An 8,502-nucleotide genomic window follows, 5' to 3' on the forward strand; every position below is an offset into this window, starting at 1 on the left:
CTTTTTCTTATGCCGACTTCTTACTGTACCATTTTGGGGTATAATATACTGCATTTTCTTTATATTACTTTACCATAGTATTAACTTGGTAGAGGAGGGGGGATTTAGCTGTATCTCAATGAATATTTTTTATAGAAAACTGAGTAATGTTGGTATCTTACATATCCTTGTAACAGTAAATTAATTTTGAGAAGAAAAAAATTAGAACAAGACCAGATTGAGCAGTTAATATACAGTTGATATAAGTAGATTTGAAAATTCCAATTAGAAAAATAATAAATCTACTGCAGTTGGGTTATCATCTTTTCGGCCTTTTAGTGAACACTAGGTCAAAGTCAATTCGGCCTTTTAGTCCACACTTTGTCAAAATCAAATGAGCGCTTTGTAAGAAGACCACCGTCATGATGATGGAAGTAAGAAGTTTTAAAACTAAACTTTATTTTAACAAGGGTTAATTCACGCAGGTTTTTAAATCAGTTTGATTGATTTAGCGTGTGTGAATTACTCCATTAACATCATCCCCAAAAGTTCCATTGGAATTCTGCTGTCAGTGTCTGAAGAAATGAATATGTGTACGAGACTGGAGTGATGTAAGTATATCAGGTCCAGTACTGGACCTGTATATTACTCAGCTGTTACTAGCCCATTACACTGTGCATGCTATGAATTTGATTGGGGTTATTTCTTGCAAAATGGAATCAAGGATCTCTATGTGGTAGACAGGTAGATATTACCACAGAGAGACTGAAGATTTTTTGGGATGTAAACATGGTCAATTTTTTTTTTATAACGTTTATTAGTTTTTTGTCTTACCCAAGGGAGGAGGAATATGTTTTGGCATGGATAGCTTTTTCCCACAAGTTGCAACTTTGTCTGCTAGGATGTCACATATCAGTTAGATTTTAATGTCACATTGTGCCTGTCTAAGGTTAATCAAGTTCAAGTTCAGTGTATTTTTATGGATACTAATAAAAGTTCGGTCTGACATTTGGAATAAATTAAAAATGAAGCCCTAAATGGGGGAGGGGGATTTATGTTCTGTTATGGGTACTCACAAGGGTGGATCTGATCAACTGCTGCAGTGGTATAGATGTAAAATCTCTATTTTTCTTTTTAAAAAAATGTGAACCAAAAATTATAACGTCAAAATCAAAGAACCAATCATATGATATTTATGGAGGTACCTTATGGAATCATAATTTTTTTTTTCTGTATCATGCGAATTATTCATATTTGGTGAAATGTTGTTATAAAAGCCATGATAGCATATACGACATATTTTGTGAAATATGAAAGACCTATCATATGTCATTAAAATGTAATGTAGCACCACTTTTTTGAATTAGGTCAAACATGAAGGTAAATATTAAGGTGTCAGATATAGCATGCACAGAAATATCATGTCACAGATAATGCACATGTAAAATATGAAACCCTATCTCTTTTAAATCAAAAGTCAAAAGGATTTTTGAAAAGTAGGTCATACTTCAAGGTCAAGGTACCATGGTCAAAAATCATTATTAGTTAAAAACATAGTTACATGTACTAGTTCATTATGAAAGGAATTACCACAGGGAATGCATGTATAATCTGAACATGTCGAAAGCCCTATCTCATCTCATTCAAAAGTTATGACCAAGGTTTTAAGTTTTTGTGACAGATGAGCAGACCAACAGACTTACAGATGACATATGATTAGATTCAATTATTAATTATCATGAAATCTTGCATTTGATAAAAAGGATGACAAAAATCAATAGAACCATACACTAAAAGGGATTGACTGACCATGATGTTGCACATACCCGGTAGATGCTTTTTACAAAAATTTAGGTTTTCTTTTAAATAACAATAATTTATGTTTAGGAAGTTTAAGTAGCTGACAGAATAAAAAATATATCAAGTTTGACATACATTTAGATCTATTTCAATGCAAAAGCAATATCGATCAATATCGCCTGACTGCATTATGCAGAATGAAAATTCAGTTCTCTAAAGGTCATACGCAACATACCGGTAGTTTGAACTTTATTAGGATCTTCCCTGGAGTTTCAGAGTTTCACTTAATGAAGGACCTGGGTACAATACTTTGAATGTCTTATATGGATTTGTACACCTCTTCTAAAACTATGTTTGATGAAAAAGAAATCTGGAAATTATTTTAATGAATTTGCCCCCTGATCGAAAATCGGGGGTATATGTTTTTGTCCTGCCTGTCTGTCTGTCTGTTTGTCCCCCAACTTTAACCTAGCCCATAACTATTGAGTGGTAGGGGCTATGGCTTTCATAATTCATAGGTGTGTTACTTGTGACATAACCTTTCTTTGGGTACCACCAAATTTGACCTCTTGACCTTGACCTTGGAGTTTGACCTACTTTTATTAGTCCCCTACCGGGGGGGGGGGGGGGGCGATAGGTTTCCACTGCGTCCGTCTGTCTAGCTGTCTGTCCCCTGATCAGTCTGTCCCACTTGGTTTTCCACACTTTTTTTTCTAAATGCTTGCAGATATTGAGCTGAATTTTGGTATGTGAGTGTGTCTTAAGGAGTTACAGATCAAGTTTGAATTTTGCTTTGCTTCATTGATTTTTGACAGAATAGGGCATTTTGAATATTTTTTCATAATCGCTTAATTGAGATCAGATTCTAACTGCGCTAACTTCCGATTGTCGACAAAAATATGAAGCGAGGAAAGGACGGTGGAGAAATGAGTTGAATTTTCGTCTTAATGTGGATTATTTTATTAGTTTTAAGGCATTTACAACTTGAAAATCTTTCAGTTTTACCTTGGACATGACTTTTGCATATTATAAAATGACATCCAGAAGAAAAAGGGGAACCTATCATATGTAGGGGACATGTATTGCTTATGCAATACTCTCAGAATGCTTGTTCTATTTGTTATCAACTTTAACTTTAGCCATAACTTTTGAACAGATCAAGATAGAGACTTCATATATAAAATGCATAGACTCCACTAATTAAGCACTTTCAACTGACACCAAGGACAATGACCTTTTGACCCTGACTGTGACTAGTATATGCTAAAATTAGATTTTTCTAACCGGTATAACTATTAAACAATAGGAGATAGAGACTTGATATACTAGTCAAAATTTCTAAGTCCCCAGGCAAGTTTTTGCTTTATACCGCTTTTAAATTGAATTATTTTAACAGTATTACTTAATAAGTATACAGGATAATAAAATAGCAAAATAATTTTTCCTCACTTGATTTATTTTATTAAAGCACTTTAACACAATATGCAGAAATCAAGGCATAGAATTAAAAATTCACAATGTTTAATACTGCATTATTCTCATTCAAACGAATTCAAATCAAGAACCGTTCCTTTAAAGAGGTTAAGAAAAACTATTTCATTAAGGTTTTTGTGATACTGCTGCTGGGAAAGCAACACACGGTCTATCAGATACATGCTATTTGATTGAGATTCAATTATTAATTATCATGAAATCTTGCATTTGATAAAAAGGATGACAAAAATCAATAGAACCATTAACCACTAAAAGGGATTGACTGACCTTGACATGATGTTGCACATACCCGGTAGATGCTTTTTATAAAAATTTAGGTCTTCTTTTAAATAATTAACAATAATTTATATTTAGGAAGTTTAAGTAGCTGACAGAATGAAGAAAAAAAATATATCAAGTTTGACATACATTTAGATCTATTTCAATGCAAAAGCAATTCGATCAATATTCAAGAATTATGTTTGAAGTAAAACTGGATTATGCAGAATGAAAATTCAGTTCTTTAAAGGTCATACATGCAACATTTAGTTTGAACTTCATTAGAAATCTTCCCTGGATATTCAGGTTTCATTTTTGAATCACCTGGGTACAATACTTTGAATGTTATCTGGATTTGTACACTCTTCTAAAACTATGTTTGATGAAAAAGAAATCACTGTAATTAAAAAAGATCGGGGGTATATTGTTTTTGTCCTCCTCTCTGTCTGTCTGTCTGTTTGTCCCCCATTTAACCTAGCCCATAACTATTGAGTGGTAGGGGCTATGGCTTTCATAATTCATAGGTGTGTTACTTGTGACATAACCTTTCTTTGGGTACCACCAAATTTGACCCTTGTCCTTGACCTTGGAGTTTGACCTACTTTTATTAGTCCCCTACCGGGGGGGGGGGGGCTATAGGTTTCCTCTGCGTCCGTCCGTCCGTCTGTCTAGCTGTCTGTCCCCATCAGTCTGTCCCACTTGGTTTTCCACACTTTTTTTTCTAAATGCTTGCAGATATTGAGCTGAATTTTGGTATGTGAGTGTGTCTTAATGAGTTACAGATCAAGTTTGAATTTTGCTTTGCTTCATTGATTTTTGACAGAATTAGGGCATTTTGAATATTTTTTCATAATCGCTAAATTGAGATCAGATTCTAACTGCGCTAACTTCCGATTGTCGACAAAAATATGAAGCGAGGAAAGGACGGTGGAGAAATGAGTTGAATTTTCGTCTTAATGTGGATTATTTTATTAGTTTTAAGGCATTTACAACTTGAAAATCTTTCAGTTTTACCTTGGACATGACTTTTGCATATTATAAAATGGCATCCAGAAGAAAAAGGGGAACCCGGTAGGGGACATGTATTGCTTATGCAATGCTACTCTCAAATGCTTGTTCTATTTGTTATCAACTTTAACTTTGGCCATAACTTTTGAACAGATCAAGATAGAGACTTCATATATAAAATGCATAGACTCCACTAATTAAGCACTTTCAACTGACACCAAGGACAATGACCTTTTGACCCTGACTGTGACCTATATGCTAAAATTAGATTTTTCGAACTTTCGGTATAACTTTTAAACAATAGGAGATAGAAACTTGATATACTAGTCAAAATTTCCAAGTCCCCAGGCAAGTTTTTGCTTTAAACCGCTTTTAAATTGAATTATTTTAACAGTATAACTTAATAAGTATACAGGATAATAAAATAGCAAAATAATTTTTCCTCACTTGATTTATTTTATTGAAGCACTTTAACACAATATGCAGAAACGTTAAGGCACCCTAGAATTAAAAATTCACAACGTTTAATACTGCATTATTCTCCATTCAAACGAATTCAAATCAAGACAACCGTTCCTCAAAGAGTTCACACTATTTAAGAAAAACTATTTCATTGAATGTTTTTCCATGTGGATACTAGGTCGTTCTAGTTCCGCTAGATACTGCTGCTGGGAAAGCTGTTTCACACTCCGGTCTTTCTGCTTCCATACATGCTATTTAGGGTTGAGATTAGGAAGACAAGGGGGCTTATCGAAATTGTCTTCTTACATGTATTCCCCACTTCTCCAGTTTGACATTGAAGGGAGGGCACTTTTGGTTCCGGTTCCATTGATTTTTCCGGATAAACTCTAGGATGATTTTCTGGTGTTTGTTGAAATCTAGCAATTTTTAACGGTTAAAAGGAATTCAGGTGCGCTTTGTAGGTTTTCCGGGTGGTAATTATAAAGGTTTTAAGTAAAATAAAGTCATACAGTGAAGAAAAACAGAACTTTTGTTTACTACGACCAGCTTAGGCCATTTCAACTTCACTTTCACATTGTTGTGTGGACATACACCGCATTTTATTCAAACATTTTCTGTTTTTCGTTATCAATAAAAGATGGAGAACACATGGAAGTAAAAAATATTAAGAATAAACCCGAAAAACATATGGAATTTGAACTTCATGCTTTTCAACAAAAACGGTCACGGTCGAGTAATTACACATTCGATTACAATTTTTTTTACCTTGACAGGTAAGTATTGCAAATGAAAGGCATATTTGTAAGCAACTAGTAAATTGAAGTTTAGGTTTTTAAAATTTTGAAAAAATAAAAGTGGGGACTTAGAAATTTTGACAAGTATATTTGGTATGCCTACTTCACTAGTTAAGTGCTTTCAAACGACACCGAGGTCAATGACCTTGTGACCTTGACTGTAACCTTTATGCTAAGAATAGATTTTTCAAACTTTGTTGCTGTGGGGGCACAGTGTTTCACATACACATCTTGTTTTTGTATATTTCTTTGAATAATGCAAACATTTTCACAATTTGATATTTTTTCAAAACCCCTAGTAACACTAAATTAGAAACATAAAGAATTATTGTTCACTTCCAACATATAAATTCTAACATTAATTATAGTGAACATAATGTATGTAAAAACTTAATTGATTTGTTATCCAATGTAGTTTTAATAGTCAAGCTGATGGATGTGATCATGGTGATAGGGATACATTTCAAAAACTGGTGGTAAATAAAGCACCGTAGTATTAAGCTTTGAATGCATTGATAAAAATGTCTTATTTCATCATATTCATTACATGTACCTGGGGTTTTTTTTTTTTTTGCCGGTAGGTGGTTATTTCAGTTAGGTTAATAAAGAGAAACATACGAGATGTAATTAAATTTCATTCTTATATATTCATTCATAAAGATGATGAAGATACCCAACATAATGATTAAAAGATAAAGAGAATAAATCAGATTGGTGATCAATATCCAAAAGACAGGATGGTGGATCTAAAGGTAATGGGTTCCAATATTTTCCTTTGTTTATTGCATGGTTTTGAATTTCACATTCACCCCAGACAAATCAAAATGAGTTATTTGTAGGTTGATCTAATTAAGAGGCTTTATCTTTTTGATTATGGCTATTTGATTTCAAACAGTTTGCTTATAAGTCATGTGATATCATGGTCCAAAGTTATGAGTGGTGGATCCAAGGGGAGTTGATATTGAATTTTTAATTACTTATCATGCTTATTGTAGATCATCATAACATATACTAATAATTATTGCGCATTTATTTAAACATTTAAGTAACCTTTCTTTGTGTGATAAGTGATGGACCAAAGGCATGTATATTTCACCAGTAATTGTTTTGATAGTTGAGGTGGATCCAAGGGGGTGGATAGATATATTTTTAAATACATGTATTAAATTTTGTAATGTGTCAAAGGAATCAATAATAATCATGTGATGTTTATGGTTAATTGATTTTAAACATTTAACTTATATATCATGTGTGATCAAAATCTAAACTTATAAGTGGTGGATCCAAGGGGGTGGATATTAATCTTTTTTAAATATTTGTGGTGGGTGCAGGATCAAAGAATATTAATGATCAATGATTGTGGTTAATTTATATCAGCATTTAGCTTATATGTCATGTTTGATCATGATCTTAATTTTAAAGTGATGGGTCCAAGGGGGAGTGGATACCGGTATTTATGTTATATAGTAGTTGTGGTTGATCCAAGGGGAGTGGATATTAATTTTAAATACATGTATTTGTGATGGGTAAAAGGATATTAATGATTATAGGCTTATAGCTAATTGATTTCAAACATTAAGATTATATGTCATGTATGATCAAGATCTAAACTTATAAGTGGTGGATCCATGGGGAGTGGATATTAATTTTATTTTTTTTTAAATATTTGTTGTGGATCAAAGGATATAAATGATTATGGCTAACTGATTTCAACATTAAGCTTATATGCCATGTGTGATCATGGTCTTAACTTACATTAGTGGTGGATCCTTGAGGAGTAAATTTTTTATTTTAAAATATTTGTGGTGGATCAAAGGATTTTTTTATTATAGTTTTTTAAAAAAGAAGAATTGCTGTCCATCCAAGTGTTTACAGAAGATTCCCACTAATGCAGTTTTTTTCCATCAGGAAGCAGTTTTGGAAACTGGTCATTACTCAACAGAATCAGGAGATTTCAGTATTGTATGCAAACAAAGATAAGACAGTGTCACTCGCACAAATTTAAGTCCCCTTTCGGTTGATTGTACTTTTTCTTAACAAATAAAAATCAGTATCTCAAACACTCCTCTTCTCTTGGCAAGTCATTTGGTTGAGTTTTCTCTGGCAATAGGATTTGTTTATGACCCTCACTTTAATTAAAATGGCTCTACAAAAGCAGTTAAACAATGGATATATAGCAGTCAATTTTGCATTGTTATGCCTCTAGATCTGCCTCATAAAAAATAATTTGAATTTGTATATGATTGAAGATAAAATGCTTCATAAAGTATATTCAGACATTGCATTCTTATCCCATTATTCCCATATCTGCTTATTTATTTATCCCATGGGATTAAAAATACCCAGTATTATGTACTTTGCAGGATTTTTAATCCTAAGAAGGGCAAATATGGGATTTTTAATCCTATGTCGCCTATTATGGGAGAAAAAATCCCATGGGAGAAAAAATCCCTCAAAGATTTTTTTCTCCCATGGGATTTTGGTGGGATTTTTGGTGGGATGAAAAATCCCGCCATTCTCCCATGGGATTTTAGGTTTTGACAGAGGTTTATGAGAAAACTACTACAATGTGGAAGTTGAGATTGACATGATGAGGTCAGAATAAAAAATCCCACCAAAATATAGAAAAAAATCTAATGTAGGTCTTTTCGAAAGGGTACCTAAAAGTCCGGACTTTGTCGTGTCCGGACTTAAATGTCGCAGTGTT

At 33.1% G+C, this 8,502-nt stretch overlaps 1 long non-coding RNA gene across 1 annotated transcript; it reads left to right on the forward strand.

The window, feature by feature from the left end:
- The first annotated feature begins 213 nt into the window (after window positions 1-213).
- Window positions 214-8,460, forward strand: LOC134260320 (uncharacterized). Its single transcript, XR_009990526.1, has 3 exons — window positions 214-590; window positions 6,456-6,547; window positions 7,628-8,460. It is a non-coding gene; the product is annotated as an uncharacterized LOC134260320 (long non-coding RNA).
- Window positions 8,461-8,502: the final 42 nt, after the last annotated feature.

Source organism: Saccostrea cucullata, unplaced genomic scaffold, assembly GCF_032062105.1.
Source record: "Saccostrea cucullata isolate Sc308-1 unplaced genomic scaffold, CSIRO_AGI_Scuc_v1 ctg8486, whole genome shotgun sequence".
Taxonomy (NCBI): Eukaryota; Metazoa; Mollusca; class Bivalvia; order Ostreida; family Ostreidae; genus Saccostrea; species Saccostrea cuccullata.